This window comes from Furipterus horrens, unplaced genomic scaffold, assembly GCF_987537825.1.
Source record: "Furipterus horrens unplaced genomic scaffold, mFurHor1.1.pri manual_scaffold_1, whole genome shotgun sequence".
NCBI lineage: Eukaryota > Metazoa > Chordata > Mammalia > Chiroptera > Furipteridae > Furipterus > Furipterus horrens.
The window spans coordinates 28,972,868-28,996,901 of NW_028327171.1; the positions used below are offsets into that span (position 1 = coordinate 28,972,868).

The following is a 24,034-nucleotide window of genomic DNA, read 5'->3' on the forward strand; positions in this document are numbered from 1 at the left end:
TGGCCATGGCCATGCAACTTCACATATCGGATCCAGGAGGAAGCCTGAAATAGACTACAGCTGGAAACACATGCTAAGCTAGCTGGATGCTGGCTGGGCTGTACTTTAATATGGTGCATAAACTCTTAGCAGTGGCCTTCATCCTGGCCCTACTAAAAACAAGATTGAACTTTTTCCATAGTGAGATGGATGGAGGTGGAATATTGGGAAGTCAGGATGGGTACCCCATTGTTTGTATATCACCAATAAATCATTCCAAAGAGCCACATCTTCCTGTGTGGGTCTCAGGAAATTATTTTCCTTTAGATATTGCAAGAACCCCACTTTAATTGATAACAGTTTGACCTATTATTCAATGTCTGTAGAGGTAAATAGTAGCTATTTTAAAAGTTGGTTGAATTCATGATAAGTAACTATAGATTTGAAGCTACATTGTGATTTCAGGAAGGGAGAGAGAGAGGTAGGCTATTGATTTGGGTTTTTAACTAGGCTGTATTTCTGGCTTCGTTTTTTTTTTTTAAAAGACCTTTGAAACATGGCAGAATATGTCACCCCAAAATATGCCCTTTTGTTATAAGAATTATTTTTTGCTAAAGACATTTAAAAAATGACAGATATGAAAGGAACATTCTAATCTCCCCCTTTCTTTCTGATAACAGGGGGTAAAACTCTCATAAGGAAGATGCCCTTCATGTACCAGGAAAGGAGGAACTTCTTCAATGGTGAGGGAAAGCTAAGAGAATTCTGTACAAATAGACCTTGTTCAAATGACTCTTATCTTCCTTTAGCCTCCTGACATATTTAACTGTACCACAATTGCCACTCTTTGTTCAACCTAATATAAAAGCAAGTAGATGTCATTATTGGTTTGAGTCTTCATTTCTTTGTAAGGGCTCACAAGTCATGTAAAGCTTATATACATGTCTACACTCTTTTCCTGTTAATTTTTTTATTTTTTTATGATAGTCTAATTCTCAGGCCCAGCCAAAGAACCCGTAGAGGACAGAGGTAAACTTTTAAAATTTCCCCTACACCTTATATTTCAAATTTTTCTGTAGTGCAGATTACTTAAAGAATACATTGAGTTTAAGACAAAAAGCTGCCACTAACAGTGCACTAGTCGTTGTCCCAATCCTCTGGGCTTCTATCACACCCGAAGCACTAAGTAATAGCAAGCTGTTTGTGACAATCGAAGTGTCAGGTTAGTTATTGCTTTCTGTCTGCTTCCATCAGGTGTAGCAACAATGTTCTTGATCACAATATTAAATATGTGATATTTAACAAGTGATCAACTGGCAATGCAATAGAATTATATTCTCTCTAAGATAAACAACTTAGAAAGATTCATTAGCTGGTGCTTGTGAATATAAATTTTACAAATAAATATTCTATTCAAGGTATGACTTTTTTCTCAGAGAAACAAAGTAAGATTATTAAATTAAGTGATCTCTATGTCTCCATTTCTGTGTCTTACACTTTCTCTCTATAGTATTTGTGTTTTCAGGTTTCATATTTTGTGTTGCAACAACATTTAATGAGACTCAAACATAACTTGAAAACTCATGAAAGTCATTTAAAGAAGAGTAATGTAAAATTTATATGAGCAACTTATTTAGTATATAACTTCCTTGTAAGAAGAAAGTTCATACTTGCGTATGCATCTCTTGTTACCATCCAAGGTACGTAACACATCATTCTGTTTGTAGTAAGTGATAGTATTTATTTTAATCTATTTCTAGGGCCTCACCTATACCTAACACAGAAAATATTTAATAATCATGTGTTAAATAAATAAATGCATAAATGAATTTCTGAAAGAAAGGATGAATGCATGGCTGAGAGAAAAATATGTAACAACCGTTGGAGTTCTGGTTTATATATCAAAAAATATCCTACTCTGTGTCCTTTAGTCTTATCACTCAAAACAACCTATCTAGATAAACATGTATATACACACAAGTATTATTTATTTATTTATTTATTGTGTTTGGAGGTTGATAATATAATAATGTTATAAGGTTATTGTAGCTCTAATATTTTTTTCTTCAATAAAAATTATTGAGAATTTAGTAATTTAAGATATATATTTTAAGTTCTTTAAACTCTCTTAGATGATATATTTTCAAGTTTGGTTTTGGAAACTGATAATATTAGAAGGCCTACTCCAGCCTGTGAAATATTTGTCCACATAAAATTAAGCTGCTATTGATGCTAATTTTAAGCCATGTATAAACTGAAATGCAAGACATGTTGTATGATATCTCCATTATTTGTTTTTTATCTTAAGCTGTCTTCAGATTTTTATTTCTATTTTTGTTTATTTATTTAAAAAAATTCAACAACAGTTTACATTTCATACTGTTTTCTTCAGTTTCAGGTGTATGGCATAGTGGTTAGACAATCATGTACTTCATAAATTCTCCTTCATATTTCCAGTAGCCAAATGGCACCATACATAGTTATTACAATATTATTGGCTATATTTCTGACACTGTACTTTACATCCCCATGACTATATTTTTCAGGTTTTTAAATTGTTACATTAAGTATGGTTTATATCAATGCCTCATCTTAGTTTGTAATATACCTCAATAATGAAAAAAACTTTCAGGGCAATGTAGATCCATGTGGTTTTAAATTTATCTAACTCATTGGTGTGTTAAAATAAATAGCTTTAGTTTTTATATTTTATGATTTGAAGAACCATAATGAAGTTTCTTTGCAGGGTTGTTTCTTTTGACTTTGCCAAGTTCAAAGTGTTATGCTGATTCAGCTTTAGCATATTTATGTGCCTTAGGGCTTTTTCCATGACAAAAGAACACCTTTCGGCACTTTCTTTTATTGTTTCTCCAAAATCTCTTTTCTGATTTTGAGGGTCATGTGGTGAGGCCCATCTGTTTAATCAAGTTTCCATTTGATGATGCAGGTAGACTGGAAAGTTGAAACTTAACCATACATTTCTTGGAGTATTGTAATTAGCCTCCTATATTTTCCCAGAAGCTAAGTAATGAGCACTTTTTTAAAATGCAGATAATAGCAGAATGTAAGTTTTGCTTGCTTAAGCTACTTCAAAATCCCCATGGTTGAATGTCTTCCTTCAGCCAAATTGGATCAGGTTGGTTCAAGAGTGCCTTAATATATCAATAAAGAACATAAGCCAATTTCTTGGCTTAGATGCCAGGAGCTATACTTAAGTAGAATTAGAGTCATTATTAAAATATGTATTTTTTTAAATCAGTTGTTTAGAGTGAATGAGCATGGATATTCTTCCCCCTTCAAGAAAAGACTCAAGTAAAGTTTTGTTCATTAATTTCTTTTTTTTCTCCCTATGACTATATGTAACTTAGGAGCACAGCTAAATAGGTTTTGCCATTGACATGCCTTTTAGGCAATAATTGGGTAATATAAATATAAACTAATCAGGGCCTATGGGAGGAAGAAATAGGAAATATGCTTATATAATAATCCCTTTTGTATAACAGGACAGATTTCTAAGGTATGTTGGAGTAGGATATTAAGTCAGGCCCATGACTAATTTCAGACTCTGGGTGGTTGAAATGGGTTGATTAAAGGAAGGAATTTATGAATTTCTCCATACTTGTCTTGCTTAATATTGTAGTTACTAGGTACAAGTAGTTATTTAAATTAGTTAAACTAAATTAAAATCCAGTTTCTCATTCACACTAGTTAATATTTCAAGTTCTAAATGACCATATGTGCCTAATGGTTAAAATTCTGGGCAGCCCAGATATAGAAAAAATTTACCATTATAGAAAATTCTACTGGAATAAGCTGCTCTAGAGTAATGACACTAAAGGAAATTATTCCTCAATATTTGGTCCCATTGAGTCACAAATCCAAGCTTTAGCTGCCATCACTAAGCTAAAAATTCCTGCCCAGTTGGCTTAAAGTTACACTTCAAAAGAGTATTATTTTTGAGTAACCTTGGTTTATTTTCAGTACTCCTCAATACAGTACTGGCTAATTTTTCCTAAATATTTCTTACATCATCATCTAATTTTATTTGTTTTAATCGTTCCCTGATCTATAATAATTATTGTTTTTAAGAGTAAATTTAACTGCAATTCTACTTTTAAGTGATCTTCCTATGGAAAACCTTGGAATCTATTACATACATATGACAAAATTTATTTTTTCATTGTTTTTTCAAGATTACCAATTGAACTTATTTAATGTATTTTACTTGTTTTCCATACATAATGAATTTTATAACTATATCACTGATTTCCATCTCCTTTTAAAAATAACTACTTGAAGTTAATCATCATGCATGCCCTTTATTGTTATTTCAGCCTTGAAATGATTTTTCCTCTCTGATATGTTTCTTGGATTTGACAGCATTTTTTTTTACTTTCTCCTGTTCTCAATATCCATTGCTTTTAACATTTTTATCTCATTTTTTATAACTTAAAAAAGTTATTACTAAGGGAAATATCAAAAGTATTTCAAAATACAGAATGCAGTATAATGAATTTTTGTGTATATTGTACCTAGCCTGGACAATTAGCATCTCATGGTTAAAATTTTCATTTATTTTGCCATCCGCTTCCACCTGCTTTCAAGAGTCTTTCAAAGCAATTAAAAGACATGGCATTATGTATGATTCAATTTACATAACTTTCTCAAAAGAACAAAACTACAGAGATGTAAGACAGATTAATGGCTGTCATGGGAGAGGCATAACAAGAAGGAGTACTTTGTGGTCATAAAACAGCTGATATTTGTGGTAGTTGCACAAATCATTAAATGGAATAAAATTGCTTAGAAGAACTATATATGTTGCACAAAAATGTAGGTTAAAATGGTGACAACTGAGTAAGGTCTATAGTCTATAGTTAACAGTGATATACCAACATCATACTTCCACAGTGAAAGTAATAATCCATGTTGGAGGTGATACCTTGGTACAGGATAATAACAAAACAGAGGTGGTGCAAGTGGTTAGATTTTAGATTTCAGAAATTTAGATTCGTAGATTTTAGATATATACAATATACTATATATATCGTCGTCGGCAGCCGTCCGTCTCGAGAGATGAAGGCGTAGCTTCTTGAGAGTCTATCTGCACCGCCAAGAATGGCTGTGCAGTCCGACTCGGGAGTGACAATCCCTGCCGCGCTTGTTACAGGTGAAGGCAGATGGCTGTTGTTGCTGCTGTTGACGCTGCTTCCGCCTCGATCTTTTCTGGGCCGCCTCCTCGTTGCGCGCAGCCTCTGCGCGTGACGTACCTTGCCTGACCGCGAGCCTCCAGGCTAGGTGGTCGTCTGCTTGAACTTCCCATGTGCTGAGATTGATGGAGCATTGTGTCATGTCCTTTTTGCAGATGTCTTTGAACCGCAGTTTGGGGCGCCCTGTCATCCTCTGGCCTTCTGCTAGCTCGCCGTAGAGGAGGTCTTTGGGAATACGGCCTGCATCCATTCTTTTGACATGGCCAAGCCACCTGAGGCGTCTCTCACTAAGAACTGCATGCAAACTGCTCATGTTGGCTCGCTTCAGCACCTCGGTGTTGGGGACCTTATCCTGCCAGGTGACATGCAGGACGCGTCGCAGGCACCTCATGTGGAAGCTGTTGAGTTTCCTTTCGTGCCTTGCGTAGGTGGTCCACGTCTCGCTGCCATAGAGGAGAGCGCTGAGTACGCAGGCTTGGTAGATGCGCAGTCTGGTTTTCTCAGTGAGGCTGGAATTGTTCCACGCTCGCCGGTTCAGTTTGGCCATAACTGTGGCTGCCCTGGCGATTCTCCGGTTGACCTCCAAGTCAACTGACAGAGAGCTCGAGATGGTGGACCCGAGGTAAGTGAAATCGTTGACAACCTCCAGGGTGTATCCGTCGATGGTGATGCATGGGGGAGTCCCCGTGCCTTGAGCCATAACGTTCGTCTTCGTCAGGCTGATGGCTAGTCCGAACTCCTTGCATGCATGGGAAAGGCAAGTGACTAGCTGCTGGAGTCCCTCTTCAGAGTGTGATGTCAAGGCTGCGTCATCGGCGAAGAGCATCTCATGGATGAGCACCTCTTTGACTTTGGTCTTGGCTCGTAGACAGGCCAGGTTGTAGAGCTTGCCATCGGATCTGGTGTGAATGAAGACACCGTCGCTGCAGTCCTTAAAGGCGTATTGGAGGAGCATGGAGAAGAAGATTCCGAACAGCGTAGGCGCGAGGACGCAGCCCTGCTTTACTCCGCTGCTGACTGGGAAGGCCTCAGAGGTTGCGCCGTTGTAGGACACCGTGCTGTGCATGTTGTCGTGAAAGGACATGACCACAGCAAGCAGATGTGGTGGACAGCCAATCTTCCGTAGCAAGCTGAAGAGTCCGCTTCGACTGACCAGATCAAATGCCTTCGTGAGGTCGATAAAGGCGAGGTAGAGTGGTTTATGCTGCTCGTGACACTTCTCCTGCAGCTGGCGTAGGGAGAAGATCATGTCCACTGTTGATCGGCCAGCTCTGAAGCCACACTGGGACTCTGGGTAGACGCGGGAAGCAAGGGTCTGCAGGCAGGCAAGAGCGACCCGGGTGAATACTTTGCCGACGACGCTGAGGAGAGAGATGCCCCGGTAGTTGTTGCAGTCGCTGCGGTCTCCTTTGTTCTTGTACATGGTGATAATGTTGGCGTCTCTCATATCCTGGGGGATGTAACCCTCCTTCCAGCAGAGACAGAGTAGATGGTGGAGCGGCTGTAGCAGGACTGGTTTCCTGCTCTTTAGGATTTCTGGAGGGATTCCGTCGCTTCCTGGTGCTTTCCCGCAAGCGAGGCGGTCGATGGCTTTGCCGAGCTCTGCCGCAGTAGGTGGGGTGTCTAGCTCCTCCATGACTGGTAGGTCTGGGATGGCGTTAAGAGCAGTGTCTGTTACGGTGTTCCTCGTCGCGTACAGCTCGAGGTAGTGCTCGGTCCACCGCCGCATTTGCTATTCCTGGTCAGTGATGACCTCACCTGTCTTGGACTTAAGGGGGGCGATCTTGGAGGGGATTGGGCCTGTTGCCTTCTTGATACCCTCATACATTCCTCGTGCGTTGCCTATATCGGCGGCTTCCTGGATGCTTCTGCACAGGTTTAGCCAATAGGTGTTGGCACAGTGGCGGGCGGTCTTCTGGACTTTGTTCCTGGCAGCCCGTAGAGCTTGAAGTGTACTGGGAGTGGGCGTGACCTTGTAAGCCAGTAGGGCCTTCCTCTTAGCCTCGATCACGGGTTCCATTTCTTCCCAGTGAGCCTCGTACCAGTCAGCGTTCTTCCGCTCTTTCTTCCCGTAAGCAATAATGGCGGAGTTGTATATGGCGTCGCGGAGACGTGGCCAATTGGATTCGATAATGTCATCTGCCGCCACTCCCTCGCCGAGTGCATCTTCCATCCTGTTGATGAATTGCTGGGTCTTAACTGGGTTGCTGGCACAACTGGTGTTGATGCGTGGGCGACCCTTCATCTTGGAGTGGTGCAACCTCTTCGGCGTTATGCGCACCTTGCTTACCACGAGGGCATGGCCCGTGTCGCAGTCTGCACTGTGGTAGCTGCGGGTGAGGAGGGTGCTGCCAATATCCGTTCTTCTGGTGATGACGAGGTCAAGCTGGTGCCAGTGGCGGGAGTGGGGGTGCCTCCATGACACCTGGTGGATCTCTTTGCACTTGAAGAATGTGTTTGTCACGCACAGGCCGTGGTGACAGGAAAGCTCAAGCAGTCGCTGACCATTCTCATTGATCTTTCCTCTCCCAAAGTTTCCGAGGCAGTTGGGCCAGGCCATGTGGTCGGCTCCTACTCTTGCGTTGAAGTCTCCAAGGAGATAAAGAGCGTTACTTCTGGGGATCTTGGATAACGCTTCGTCCAGTGCATGGTAGAACAGTTCTTTCTCTTCGGTGGTGGTGCAGAGGGTTGGGGCATACGCACTAAGAATGCTGACTGGGCCGAAAGTTGTTGACAATCGGAGGGTAAGTAATCTCTCTGTGCCTCCTGTGGGTGGCTCTGTGGAGTTAACAGGTGTGTTCTTCACAGCGAACCCAACACTGTGCTGTCTTGGTTGGTCCGGAGTCTTCCCTTGCCAGTAGAAGGTGTAGTTGGTTTCTCTGATAGTTCCGTTGTCAGCCAACCGGGTCTCCTGTAGTGCCGCAATGTTGATGTTTAGTCGTGCCAGTTCCCTGTCGATGATGGCGGTTTTCCTGGCACCATTGATCCACGGAAGGTCTGCAGTAAGTCCGGGACACATGGTCCTGATGTTCCAGCTAGCGAGGCGAAGAGCCGGAGGCTTCTTTCTTGTTGTTTGCTTGGAATTGCCTGGTGCGAGTGTTTTGTGGCCCACTTTTCGAGAGACGCCTCTCTGATCCCCACGCACCCAGTGGGGCAGGCGAGCCATGGCGAGACAGCACCTAATTGGCTGGGGGCTTCCCAGCTTGAGGCGGGCGGTAGCTGTCCAGTGAGGTGCGATGACCTCTCCCACCGTCAGAGGAGACCCCTGGCGCTCGTTTCCTTCGCCAATCGGATGAGCTTATAACCGGTATCTGTCTCCTCCCATGTTGAGTGACATCTTGCGATGACGCTGGAGTGTCCTCTCCAGTGAAGCTACAAAGCCTGGGCAGGGTGATATGGAGGGCCAGCTGTTGCCCATGCAGCAGACCCCCCCTCTCTTCGCAGCTGAAGGATCCAAGGGGAAAGACAGAGTCAATACAGCTTGGCTTCAGGTGCGCCGCAGGAGTTGCCGGTGTTGACTACAACGTCAAACCGCCTTAGGGACTCCGGCTCCGGATTTTCTGTCGGGGTTTACTCCCTTAGCCTTTCCCCTGATGAGGTATGCCGCAAGGCAGCGGAGGTTTTTTGGAATCAGAGTTTTCTTTCTCTGAATAAGAATAGTAACATATATATATATATATATATATATATATATATATATATATATATATATACACACACACATTTAGTTCAAATATTTAGTTTTAGGTATCTCTCTTACAAAATTCATTAATTTAAGAGATGTCAAATAAACAGTTGGAAATGTGCCTGGATTTTAGGAGAGTGGTCCAAACTGAAGAAATGCATTTAGAAGGTATCAGTATAAGTTTATATACAAAGCTATGAGTTTGAATGCAACCATCAGAAAAAGTGGAGAGGAAGAGAAGGGGGATAAGTAAGGGGAGGGTTTAGTCAAAGAACCCGTATAAAAGACTCATGGACATGGACAACGGGGAGGGATATGATTGCGGGAGAGGGTGTGGGTTGGGTGGGGGAGAGTTATTGGGGGAAAAGGGGACAATTGTAATTGAAAAACCAAAAATAAAAAAATAAAACTTAAAATTTAAAAAAAAAAAGAAAAAGAAAAAGTGGAGTAGACCAAGGTAATAAAAAAACCAAGGCTGAGCCTAGGGGCAGTCCACAGTTTCAAGTTTGTGATATAGGAGGAATTTAAAAAGGAGAGTGAATAACATCAGATAAATACAGTAGTAGAAATGAGTCAAGTGATGTCTTAAAGCAAAAAGATAGGACTTTAAGCTAGAGGAAGTGGTCACTGTCAAATATTGCTAATAGCAAAGAAATGTGAAGACTAAAGTTTTGTCGTTGGTGATTATTGCTAATGTTAAAAAAATAATTTTGGTTAGTGGTGCCTTCAAAAGCCCAATAAGAGTGTTTACCAGGAATGACACACCAGGAGAAGCATGTCTAATTTTGAAAGGAGAAAATTCATTCAAAATATAATAGAAAGATGGGATCATTGTTAGAGGAACTGCAAGATCAAGGAGGAAGAAATTGTAGCTAATGACAAAGATCGACTAAGAAATAAAATATTTTTAAAAGTCATGAAAGAAAGGGAAGACTTTCTGGAGTAATGTCTTTAAATTAGGTGGAATTACTTTCAGACAATATCAGTAAAACAAAATCTTGAACTGACCCAGAAAAACTCTCCAAAAATGTATGAGAAAGAAAACACTTCTACTATTGAATAAGTTTTAAACAAGAAAGAAATCTTACCCTTTTACATAGCCAAAGAGGTAGATCTGTCAATAAATTTTGATTAACAATTGCAAGGCAAACAAAGGCTTTCTTTGGAGAGTTTTGGTTTGTTTGTTTGTTTGTATTTTGAGTTGCAACCCAGAAGACACAGACTTGGGTAGAAACCCCAGCTGTGTCCTGAGTGAGAAAGTGACTGAGTTTTTAAAGGCAGAAGGAGTTTTCAAAACGACTATACAAAGCTGCTTTGATAGAGTTGTAGGTTGTGCTGGAAAGTGGACTTACACTAGGTTACACATGATTAATTGCTTTTGTCTATAATTAAGTGAAAATTTTATTGTTTAATAGAGAGCTCAGGGATGTAGAGCCAGTTCCAGGAACTATATCAAGATGTACACTTTTGGCTTAGCCCAGTTCAAAAGTTTAGTTTTACATGGAGGGGTGAGTTAGCCCAGTTTCCCAAAGGCCTCCCAGCTCCATTTTAGATTGCTCTCTTGACAATATTAATTCCATTTTGCTGTTTTTCTTTCTAAAAATCATTGACATAGGTGTTCTCAAAATAAACAATAACTAGTCCTCAAATAAGAGGACTTGACAGCACCATTTGTCACACATAGTTCATCCCAGAGTCACCTTGTGATTGGGGTGGCCATCTGTGTCTGCTAATTGGCTTTTTCCAAAGGAAAGTAAACTTTTCATATCTTTATGGAAGGAGGAACCTGGGCAACTTAGAGTGTGGTGCCCACTGAAGTTAGGCTTGTACCCTCCAGCATATCTTCCTCAGTGATTACATTTCGAAGACATGGCTTCCAGGTCCTTGAGAAAGAGATTACTGAATCTTAAAGCTGGCAAGAGATTTATTTAGCTTTTGAAAGATTTACATGCATTTTAAAGACACAGAAAAAAATTACATGTGTCCTAAAGTAAATGCCCTAAAAAAAGGAGAAGTGTTCTTTCTTTATTTTCAATATGAAAAATAAAACCTCTCATTTTTAATTTGTATTTGCCTCTAGAGTATACAGAAGCAGATACAGATTTTATATAGGAGTGCGATTTCCTTCATAGAGATAGAATGTAATGTGGAAGCAAATATGAGTCCATAATCTCTTATCGAAGACCTTTGTAGCCAGATATGTTATAAAATATAAACTTTTTTGGATTATGGACAAGTAATGCTGTGATATATTTTTCATGTATTAGGAAAATCTCCAGTGAAGTATTAAGTAACACCCTGTAATCAAAATATTAAGAGGTCTGCAAGGAAATAAATGAATATTCACATTAATTAGAATAAGAAGAGTATAAATGGTTATACTGCCATTTCAGTCAAGTTTTGCTAAATGAATTTAGTTCAGGTCAGGTCAAATTTTGTAACCAGATAAGGTATAAAATTTTTTTAGTTTTCACAGTTTTGTAAATTTGCTTATGAATAAAAATTCTGGGAGTTATAAAAGGAATGAGATAATGAGTGAAAAAAGAAAATATAGTATGATTCATAAAAATCATTACCAGGTATCATATGAAGACTTTTAAATTTAAAGTGACAGTAATCAGCATGACTATGTGTTTCTCTCCAACCACATTCATCTGTTCAATAACATAACAAAGAAAACAAAGACTGAACTAGGCCTAGTTATTTCTAGAAAAATTGTAAAATAAAGGGCAAAGGAGTTGAGTATACCTGTGAGAGAAATGTTTATAATGATGGGATCTGGACTCTAAGGTAAGAAAAGAAATAAGTTTCTGAGTGAGAGTGGGAGGAGATGGATTGAAATTCTTCAACACACATAAGACAAAGGGTAGTACAGGCAGTGAGATGCAAAAATAAGAGATGGTGCACAGAGTGAAATTCAAAGCTGAGATTATAAAGATGCAGGTGGCAATGACAAGATTAGTGGAATATTCATGGGATTTATTGGCCCTGTCAAGATGGAGGGCTAATTCATTGGAGGAGAGAAGCTTCTGGTTTTTGGAAAGATCATCTGCATAGAAATTGAAATTACCAGAATTATAATAGAAGTAGGTTTGGAGAGAGGAACAGTAACTAAGGACCCAAAATATTTAGGGAATGACCATCTACAAACAAATACAACCAATAACTCTCTATTGTTAGTACTTAAATTGTATACCTTTACTTCCTTTCTTGCATTTCTGTTTGGAAAGGTGACATTTCTGTGTTTTTAATTGACAGATTAGTTATTTGACTTTTACTGAAAATGCTTTCATTTACCTGACAGATTATTGTTTCATTAACATTATTAAACTATGATAAAATGTTTGAATCTACTAAACCTCACAAGTCAAATAAAACATTTAAGGAATTTAAAAGATTAAATTTAAATCTATTTTCATACATAAATTTAAATTTAACTTTTCATAATATTCAAAGTGATGTTAGTTATACAATGTCATGATTTATCAGTGCAGCATATCCCAAGCTCTTTAAAAATTGATATCAAATATAAATGTTCCTTTCAAAGTTGTAAATTGGAAATATGGAGACTGACCAAGAAAGCTTAATGAGCAAGATAAATGGAATCATATTTAGTTTTAGAAATCTGTATAAATTGTCAAGATAGGTGGTAAACTTTCCATTATGGAGATTTGGTATAGAAAGTAATGCTCATTGTTTATTTCTTTTCTGAATGGGCTTGATGAAAATAAATCAGATAATAAATTGCCAAATCTGTGATTTTTTAAATCAAATATTTGAGAAACTATTTACTTTTCTTTCTTAAGGCAACAGTTCTCTACATGCAATGTTTCATGCATTCCATCGTCTAAAACTGCAGGATTATGAAATTGTATTTTCTTTCACAATACAAAGCACATTGAGTGCATGTTTGCATAAATGATGGCACCAACCAACATTATGCTTCTTTAATAATTTTTGGTTTAAAGTTAAGAACAACATCTATTTATTGTTCATGATGTAGTAGCCACACCATGAAAAGAATCTGACAGTTTGTAACATCTCAGTTAATTTTGAATAATTCAGAAAATTATATAAATTGTGTTTATTTTCATTAACTTTTTTCCATATATATCTGACAGATAATGACATATAATTAGTTACATATAGTTATGACCATGGTACCATTTATAAATTTACGAAGTATAATGGCTTTCAGGTATACCATATATATGTACATATATACATGTATATATACAATACATATATTTCAGCATGTTTAGAATTCTCCTATGGTATTTATATTTATACTGTACTCTTTATTATATTTACTAGAAAACTCTTTTATGGGGCTTCTTTTTTTTACATAATGTAAAAGTGTATAAAAATGTGCTATTTGGTATAAACCCTATATGAAATAATCTGTTATGATTGGGAAAAGATACATTTCTTTAGAAAAATTAATTTTCCCCCAACATATTATATTGTCACTGATATTTTTAAATTATGAAATAAGATCATAAAAATTATTTTGGCTGGACTTTCAATAAAAATAGTTTCAAAAACAGAACTGGGAAGTTTTTAAGCAAAATTTTATAGAAATAATGAAGAAATGGAATTGTGCTTTTAAAGTAACACACCTAGCCCCAGGTTATTGCCTTAGAATTAAGTAGGTAATTGAGGCTAACAACCCCAAAGGAAAGTACAACTAACTGACTTATATAGGCAGTAGATTCATACACAGAATAAGAGAGGTGATTTAATTGAGTCAATTGAGTATTCCTTAATTTTTTAAAATTAAACAAATATTTAATCCAAGTTGTCAAAAATACATGTGATGTAATTTGTACAACTTGTAACTTAACCCTCTCCGGGTAACTCTTATTATACTGGAACAAATAAAAATTATTCTGATGAAACATATTTAAGTAAAAATTTTTAAAACACACTTTTCATCATGGTTTAAAATAAGTATATCTATAAATAAGTATAAAACACAGTATTAGGAATAAATTTAAGTTGTAAACTTATAAAAGAAAACTTTAATGAAGAGCTATATTTTTTCAACTTTATGTCTTTTTTATTTTTGGAACTCCTTGCAAATGTAGAATCAAAACTGCTAAAAAATTTTGGAAATAAATTTGCATTTGTATTATGATAATTCATAGTTTACTTTTTTACTTACAGTGTTACCTTGAGAGATATTTTACTCACTGCTAAATTACATAAAGTTGGGACTCTTTTTATTTCTATTTAGCTAAAAGATCGGCGACCATGTCATATTATTACAATACACTTTAATCATTGTTTTCATTCATGAAGGGTATAAGTTATTTTAATCAATACCTTTTCTTTTGAATTTATTCTATGAAAAACAAAGCAAAGCAAACAAATAAGACTAATATCTTCAATGAAATTAAATTGTGTACTATAAGTTAGAATTATTCTTAAATTGCTACAAAAAAAGCAAGTATTCCTATATCTATGAGCCTTTCTTATCCCTGCTTCCAACCCATTTGTTAATCTCTCACTAAAGTGTAGTGTGTGTCCAAAGTAATGTAAAGAAATATTGAGATAAATGATCTTTTTTGTTAAAGAACTCAAAACTAGTACCCTTTTTTTTTTTTTTTTTTTTGATTTCTAGTTTCTGTGCAAATGAAATCACATTAGCCCAGATTTTATTCATTCAAAACTACTAAGAAAACAGTAGGATTTGCTTTAAATGCTTTAAATGCAGGAATTCACTTCCGTTTTAATTCGGAAGCAATCCTGTTGTTAATGTTGTAGCTGGGTTCGGACAGCGTGGGCGGCGGGGGGGCCTGTGGTGCTTGCGGAGGAACCCCGGACCTCTCCCAGTCTCTCCCAGTTCAGGCTCACTCTCACTAGAGGTAGACCCATTGTTGATGGTGTAGATGCTCTCTGCAACCCCCTGAGCTGACGCACAGCCATCTGGCTCTTTCTTCTCCCTGGGACTAGACAGTCCTGGGAAGATGGCCATCTTCCCAGTCTGCATATTTGGCAGCGAGGACATGACATAGTCTGCAATGATCCCAGCCACGTCTAAGTTGCGTGCCTGGTTGAAAGCGAGGAAACCAACGTTGGCGTTTACCTCACACACCACGACGGAGCTGTCGTCCATGATGAGGAGATCAATGCCACAGAATTCCATGCCCAGGATGTTGGACACCTGAATGGCCAGCTGCTTGCCCTGTTCCGTCAGCGGGCACATGGCGCCCACACCAACGAGAGAGCAGGTGCTCTGCATCCGTCCATCTGTGGAGCAGCGAAGCGTCGAGCCTATCACCTGGCCCCCGACCGCCACCACCCGGGTATCTTTGCTGTGTGACTCCTTCACATACTTATGGAACAGGTAGGGCACATCATGGAGTGGAGGATCAGATGGCAGATGTCTGAGAGGTGACATTTATCTCTTGTAAGAAAAACAGCTTTTCCCTGGTGTCCTCATGTGCTCTTCACCACGACTGGGGAGCCCAGGGGCTCAGCTTCAGCAATCATCTTTGAAAAGTCTTCATGCCCACCATAGGAGAAGGTGTCCGGTCAGCTCTTGGGATGTCCAAGGTTTGTTGATGCAATTTAAAATGCTCTGTGTGTGGCGGCCCAACTTCTCCAGGTGTCGCAGGGCCGTGATGTCACTGTCTGACTGCAGTGAGGGTGTGGACACCCGAACAAGCACCACATCTGGGAAGGTGGTGAGTGCCTTCTGGTTCAGCTGGAGGCCGAGGTGGCCACCAACAACGGCGACAGCGATCTGGTCCATGAACACTGCTCGAAAGTGCATACTCTGCTCCGAGCAGCGCTGCTGGAGGGCGCGCAGGATCTGCACCTACGGGTAGTCCTCACCGATGCACCGGTCCCCCAGGATCCAGAGCTGGGAGCACGTGGCGGCTGGGACAGAGGTGCCCGGCGGGCGCGGATCCCCTTGGCTCCCCTGGCCACTCGCTCTGGCTGGCAGGATAGATTGGTATAGCCTGAAACTCTAGAAACAAAATGTCAAAAAAACGTAAAATAAACCAAGTGCATTAAAATGAACTAGTTATTAATCGTTAAACATATCAGATGATATCCCTTGAAGTTTTACATATAATATTTAAATTAATTTTAAGAAACATACTTACTCATCTTTTAAAGGAGAAATTTTTACAAATTAAAAATAAAGATCAACCAAAATATCTCATCACTTAATAAAATCATCACTTTTTGCTCAGCTATTTACATTCGTAATTTGATCATAAACAATTTAAGAAGTTTTGCTTCTATTTTTAATTGTAGAAACTGACATGGATAACATTATTTTCTCAACATATTATTAAGAACAATGGGAGAAACAGCAAGAAATAACATTTCAATTAACGGCATAAATCTTGAAGATTTCAAATTTGAGCCTTACACATGATCAGCTTCATTAAAACAAAAACACGGAGAGATATAATGATCTGCCTTAGCTAAAAAATAAAAGCTTCAAAGTGGCTGAGTCAAGCTTAAACTGTTGATCTCTGTTTCACATCTATTGTTAAATTATAAATAATAAGATTATAATTTAACAATAGATGAGTTTGGTTTTAGTGATGCTATAGAGTTATATTTTTTAATTGTTTTTTTCATTGCCATTAGTCTCCTTATATCCCCCTCTTCTAGTACTCACTCTACTGCTGTTCATGTCCATAATTTCTTTTTCCTTTTTGCCTGATCCCTCCACCCCCTAAACTCCCCTTCCTCCTTAGCCATCATCCTGCTCTGTATCTAGAGTCTGTCTCTATTTTCCTTGTTCAAGTTATTCATTAGATTCCATATATGAGTGAAATCATACAATATTTGTCTTTCTCTGACTGGCGTATTTCACTTAGCATAATTTGACAAATGTAGTAAATGTCTAGCTACATAATTTCTAAATATAGATAAAGATTTAACTTGCAAATTATTTTCCAAATGAAAATTAGAGATATTTACAGCTATTAAGTAAAAGTTTGCAGAAAATATGAGAAGCTTTTGATTACATATATCAAAAGGGTATATGTATACATATATATTCATTTATACAGGTTTAAGTAAAAATATATAATAGTAGAAAGGTAAAAGATTCTCTACAATTATATATGTGCATTGTCATCAAACCTATGTTATGTTATTAAAATTAATCAGTTTTCTTGTTACATAATAAAAACAAATTTTATAAAATTTGGTTTTTATCTAGGTATTCATTCATTCAAAAAATAAGGAGTATTTCATAAGGAGATTACAAAGTTAGTGGTGGGATTAATATGTATATATTCCTATTTGTTGTTGCCAGCATATGGATGACATATAGAGTAATGATTATTTCTTGTTTTTTTCTTATGGGAATATATTATTGCTGTTATATTGCCATGTAACCACTTACCACATATCTTGAAACATCACTATATACAATTATTAACTTTACTTCTCAACTCTCCTAGTAAAGTGTCTTAGAATGCTGAGATTTAAAATATATTGGGAATTTTAAAACTAAATTTAAATCTTTGAAAATAAAAAATAGTTCAAAGTGGTGCTTACTAAGGTATTATTTCAAGCAAGCTTTACAAAATTATAATAGGGTAGTCATTTGGAAGTTCAGCATGGAACTTACTTCCTATTGAGGGACCTAATTAGCAAACATTTTTGCTCATATTGTCTGAAGGTTATGATTAGAACACATTAAAAAGAAAAACAGCAGATTCAGGTCTAAGGGAACAACAAGGTACATGCAGTGACAAAAGGTCTCCCATGAAAGCACAAGGCCATAGCCATTAAGTATCTTCTATGAGAGCAAAATCATTTAAAAATCAATGCAAAATATTTTAGAGAGTCTGTGTTCAGGTGAACAGAAATAAAACTGACCAGAAGAATAAGCTTCTGAATTTTGTTTGAAATTAAGTAGAAATTTCATGGAAAATCATAGCAATAAAAAAGACTTGAATACCTAATTTGTAACAAATGCTCTATAATTGTTTCAATGCTTTAAAGTTGTTACTAAGCATTGCTTCAAACACTATTATTTTGATATTAAAATTTCAATTTTGTTTTAATAATGCTAATGGACACATTTTTAAGCTATGCAATGACTTTATTTACATCTTTAAGATAGTGTATTTTAATTTTCTAGGTGACATAGATAGATATATATAGATGAATAGACCAATAGAACAAAATAAAGTTCAGAAATAAATTTACAATATACAAACAAATGATTTTGATAAAACAGTGAAGACAATTTAGTGGAAAAATTATAATCTTTCCAACAAAGAGTACTGTAATAATTGGACATCCATACATGAATAAACTTTGATACATTCCTCATACAATATACAAATATTGATTTTAAGTGAATCATAGACCCAAATGTAAAGCATAAAGCTATAAAATTTCCAGAAGAAATCAGAGAAGACAACATTTTTGGCTTTGTCTTAGCCAAAAACTTCTTAGCTGTGTCATCAATAACATGATCAATAAAGAAAAGTTGGTAAGTTGACTTCATGGAAACTAAAAATATTGCCCTTCAAAATAAGAATTGGGAAACAATTTTGTAAATCATATATCTTATCAGAACTTGTATACAAACACAGAGAATACTCCTAAAACTCAATAATAAAACTCAAATAAAAATGGGCAAAATATTTGAACAATTTATGAAAACACTTTTACAGATGGCAAATAAACTGATAAAATATATTCAACATCACTAGTCAAAAGAAAAATATAAATTAAATCACAGTGGGTTATTGTTTTTTTCTGACTGGTTTATTACACTTAGCATAATAATCTCTAGTTCCATCAATGCTGTTGCAACAGGTAAGAGTGTCTTCTTTTTTATGGCTGCATTGTATACTATTGTGTAAATGTACCATAGGCTATTTCTTAATCCACTCATCTACTATGGGCCATTGGGCTGTTTCCAGATCTTGGCTATTGTAAATAATGTTGATATGAAGATAAGGGTGCTGAACAAAATAAACTGATGAACAAAATAAGAACAAAGGCATGGAAACATGGAACAAACAGCTGTCAGAGGGGAGGTGATAGGGAGGACTGGATAAAAGAAGGTGAAGGATTAGCCAAAGAACATATATGCATAACTCATAAACACAGACAACAGTGTGGTGATGGCCAGAACAAAGGGGACAAAATTTGTTCACATAGAATTGAAATATTAAGGCAGACAGCAATTTAAAGTAATAGAGCTGTGGGGGACCAAGATGGCCGTGGAGTAGGAACAGTGTTCTCAGCTCGCTCCTGTTAAGGAGACAATCCAGGAGGAACAAACTCGGGGAGGAATGACTGAGTGAGTGGGAATATCTGATAACGTGAACGGGGAGGAGATCGTGGGAGCAGCATGGAGGAGGGTGGAGGGGTTTGTCACAAACTGCAGGCTGAGTCATTCTGAGACTCCGTGCGTTAGCAGTATCAAGCCGGAGAGCTCACTAGCCGGGAGTGGGTTCTTGTAGGGAGTTAGGGAGAGGATTTGGCCGAAAAAGCCAGAGGAGGGAGAGAACAGTGAACAACCAGGACTGGGAGAAACTGTGTGACCTGAGTCTAGAGAGAAACATCCTCAGCTGCAACCTCCGACGGAAAGCTCGGCATCCCGGGCGCGCCCAGCACTAGCGCTAGGGCCCTACAGAACAAAGGAGCAGTTTTGGGGCTAGGAGACGGGCCGCACAGAAAAGCTGTTTTGGAACTCCGGACCGGGGGAGAACTGTGGTCTTGAAATCAGTGTTTGCTCTTTAGTCGCGCTAGAATCCCACAGAACAAAGGGCAGGTTTGGGGCTAAGAGAGAGGTGGGACGCGCAGGGTGTGTAGGTAGGGAAGAGGGCGGAGGCGGAGGTTCTGGAGGGGAGACGGTTTTAGGGCGGGGAGAAGGGCCCGCAGGGAAGGGCTGCTGCGGAGCTCCAGACCGGCAGAGAGCTCCGGGGTAGGAGAGTGCTGCGCCGACCGACCACACTAGAGTCCCACAGAACAAAGGGACGGTGCTGTGGCGGGAAGAAAGATAGAGCGCGCAGGCCGATAGACAGGGAAGCCAGCGGAAGCTGTAGTCGGAATAGAGACAGTTTTGGGGCAAGGAGAAGAGCCCATGCGGGAAAGCCACTGCAAAGCTCCAGACTAGGGGAGAGGCCCTGGGCAGGAAAGGGCCACTGGGCCCAGCACTTTGACCGACTGTGCCAGAGTCCTGCAGAACAAAAGGACGATCCTGAGACAGGGAGAGAGGTGGGGTGCGCAGGCATATAGACAGGAAAGAGAGCAGAAGCTGTAGCCTGGGAATAGAGACAGGACCGGAGGCAGGGCGGGGATTGCTGGCAGGCACAGGCTGGACCAACAGAGGGAAGGAGTAGCTGGACAAGCCTGAGGAGGGCTGAGGCTGCCTCAGGAGGGGACTACTAAAGGCAGCTCACAGCAGAGCGGTGGTAGGCCTACGAAAAAAAGACTAGCAACCCCAGAATCAAGCAGAACCCTCCCACAGCCAGCCAACCAACCAGAAAAGATTTGAAACTCATGGAATTTTGAATAGGAGCAGACTCAGGAAGGAAGCAAGGAAAAACCAAAAAACAAACAAACCAAAAACACCCAGAGACTGTGCATAAAAGTTGAATTGAGTTAAAATCCTCATTCTTTTATCTCTCACTCTCTCTCTAACTACCCCTACTGTCAGTCCCTTCTTATTCTCGCTCCTTTTCTCCCCTCCCCTTCCCCCCTTCTCTCCCCTTAGCATTCTCCCCTGCATCCTATTCTCAGTTAATTTTATAATTTTAAGTTCTCTCCCTTTCTCACCCTCTCCTTTCTCTGCGCTACTCACCTTCAACTTTATTAAATTTCTTTCTTTATTTTGTCCCCCTTCAGTCTACATTCATTTTTATTTCATCTCTTGTCCTTATTTTCCTTCTCTCCCTATACATAATCTCTCTCTCTCCCTATTACACTTTATATTCTAATCTCTTAATATTCAAATTATAATTCTAATCTATCACCCTCTTCCTTTACTCTCCTATTCTTACCCCTTCTCTTTTTCTACCCCCCCCCCCCACTTCTTTCCCTACCTCTTGTATTTCTCTCCTTCATCCTATCTTTTGCCAACTCTTCAATTTCAATCCTCCCCTCCCTAATATCTCCTCTTCCTCCTGATTTCCTTCCCTCCTCTGAGCTCTTTTCCTCCCAAATCCTCTTGCTTTCCTATCTCCTATTCCTCTCTCTCTATATTCACCTTTTCTCTCTATCTTGCAACTTTATATCATGTTTTAATCTCCTAATCTTTTTTATAACATATAATTTAAAAAAGAATTTTAATCCAGTCCCCTCTCTTCTACCTCCCCTTCTTCTTCTGTTCTCTCTCCTACCCTTCTCTTCTCTACTTTCTCTCTCTCTTTCCTCTCTCCCTTCCTGTCTTGCTATCTTCTACTCTGTATTTTTATCCTTAAAAAATTCTCTCTCAATCTATTTCCTACCTTCTAACCTCCCCAGCCCTCTCTTTCAATTTCTGGCTGTCTGTCTACCTGGATGTCTGTTGTGTCTACCCTACCTCCCACGCTAATCATATAGTATATACCGATTATATAATCCTAATACTATACACTTCCACTTTCTCTCTCCACACTGTAACCCTCCCCTCCTTTTCAAACAGACAGTGTAAGTGTTAATTGCTCTCTTACATAACCTTGATCCCAATTGCTAATATTAATACTCTATCAACTTCCAGCTCAAAAATTACCCTTCCTTCATTTAAAACAACTCCTTTCTGTTTCTCCTACGAAATAAGAGTCCCAGTATCTCCACAAGTATATTAACACGGGCTCATTTGCAGCCTATAGAGGGATTGTATTTGGGGGAGACATTGGAGGGTGTGGGTTTCTTGCCTGGGTTGTGTAATTATGTTTTAGCAGCACCTTCACAAAAGATCTCAAGACAAGGTGGGCAGAGTGACTCTCAATCAACTAACCAGAGAAAAAGATCCACCAAAAAGTAGCTGAAATACAACCAGACAGATTAAAGAAATATCATCAAGGACAACACAGACGGAGATCCAGGAGGGTGGAGGAGTAAGTGGAAGCTACACTAACCTCCTCCAGGGACCAGCCAGTGCTGACTCAGCCCCAGTACAGCAGCAGACCATCCCCCTCCAAGTGGTGTCATACTAAGGGGAAATAAAAGCCCTGCCTACAGGAATTAAGTTGCCACACCCACGGTCCTTAAGCCTGACGGCTGATCACAGATTGAGTATAGTAACAACTAAAGAAGAGAGACAAAGGCAGTAGATCCCTGGAAGTCTCCAACAGGCTGCCTAGGGCCAGTCTGGTACATGATCTGACGCTACCAGAGGCAGATCCAGGAAGAACTGATCATTCTAAGAAGCACCAACAAACAAAAGGAATCACAAAAATGGGGAGACAGAGAAACAACCCCCCATCAAAAGGAAAGGTAGAATCCCCAGAAAGAGTGCTAAATGAAATAGAGGGGAGCAACATATCAGATACAGAATTTAAAACATGGATTATGGAGAAGCTAAATGAGCTCAGCGGAAACTACAAAGAACTCCAGAAAAACTACAGTGAACTCCAGAAGAACTATAAGGAACTTACTGAGAATTATACCAGCATCAAAAAAGACATGGAAGCTATCAATAAGAGCCAGGAGGAAATGAAGAATACGATCTCTGAATTGAAGAACACAGTAGAAGGAATTAAAAGCAGGCTAGAGGAAGCAGAAGATCGGATCAGCGAGCTGGAGGACAACGTACACAAAAACTCCCAGACAATGCAACAAAATGAAAAAAGACTGAACAAGACTGAAGAGGTTCTAAGACAGCTGCAGGACAACATGAAATGTAACAATATCCGTATCATTGGAATTCCAGAAGGAGAAGAAGAAGAGCAAGGGATAGAAAACCTCTTTGAAAAACTAATGACAGAAAACTTCCCTCACATGAGGAGAGAAAGAGTCACGCAAATCCAGGAGGCACAGAGGGTCCCAATGAAGATGAACCCCAACAGGCCCACCTCAAGACACATCATAATTAAAATGGCAACATCCAAAGACAAAGAGAGAATCCTAAAAGCAGCAAGAGAGAAACAACTAATAACATACAAGGGAACTCCAATAAGGCTATCCTCAGATTTCTCAGCAGAAACACTACAAGCAAGAAGGGAATGGCAAAAAATATTCCAAGCAATGAAAAACAAAGGCCTACAACCAAGAATACTCTACCCAGCAAGGCTCTCATTCAAAATGGAAGGCGAAATAAGGAGTTTCTCAGACAAAGGAAGACTAAAAGAATACATCTCCACCAAACCAGCAATGCAAGAGATGCTAAAGGGTCTGCTCTAAAAAGATAAAGAAACAGAGAGAAACAGAGAAGAACACGAGTACAAAGGGGGAAAATGACAATGAATAAGTACTTATCAGTAATAACCTTAAACGTAAATGGATTAAACGCTCCAATTAAAAGACATAGGGTAGCTGAATGGATTAGAAAGAATGACCCACATATATGCTGTCTACAAGAGACCCACCTTAGAACAAAAGATCTACACAGACTGAAAGTAAAGGGATGGAAAAATGTATTCCAAGCAAATGGACATGAAAAAAAAGCCGGGGTAGCAATACTTATATCAGACAAAACAGATTTCACAGCAAAGTCCATAAAAAGAGACAAAGAAGGGCATTTCATAATACTTAAGGGAAAAATCCATCAAGAAGATATAACCCTTATAAATATATATGCACCCAACTTAGGAGCACCCAAATATGTAAGGAAATTTTTGAAAGACTCCAAGAAAGATATAGGCAGCAACACACTCATCGTAGGGGACTTTAACACCCCATTGTCAACAATGGACAGATCATCAAAGCAAAGAAACACCAAAGATACTGAGGCACTGAACAACACTTTAGATCAAATGGACTTAGTCGATATATATAGAAGTTTACACCCCAAAGAAGCAAAATATACATATTTCTCAAGTGCACATGGAACATTTTCAAAGATAGACCACATGGTAGGACACAAAACAAGCCTCAATAAATTCAAGAAAATTGAAATTATATCAAGCATCTTCTCAGATCACAATGCCTTAAAATTGGAAATCAACCTCAAGGAAAAAACTCAAAAACATTCAAACTCATGGAGAATGAATAACATGCTATTAAATAATGAATGGGT

At 38.8% G+C, this 24,034-nt stretch overlaps 1 pseudogene; it reads right to left on the reverse strand.

Annotated features, from left to right (window-relative positions):
• Positions 1 to 14,594: 14,594 nt before the first annotated feature.
• On the reverse strand, positions 14,595 to 16,531 carry LOC150020820 (N-acetylaspartylglutamate synthase A pseudogene; annotated as a pseudogene).
• Between the last annotated feature and the right edge of the window lie 7,503 nt (positions 16,532 to 24,034).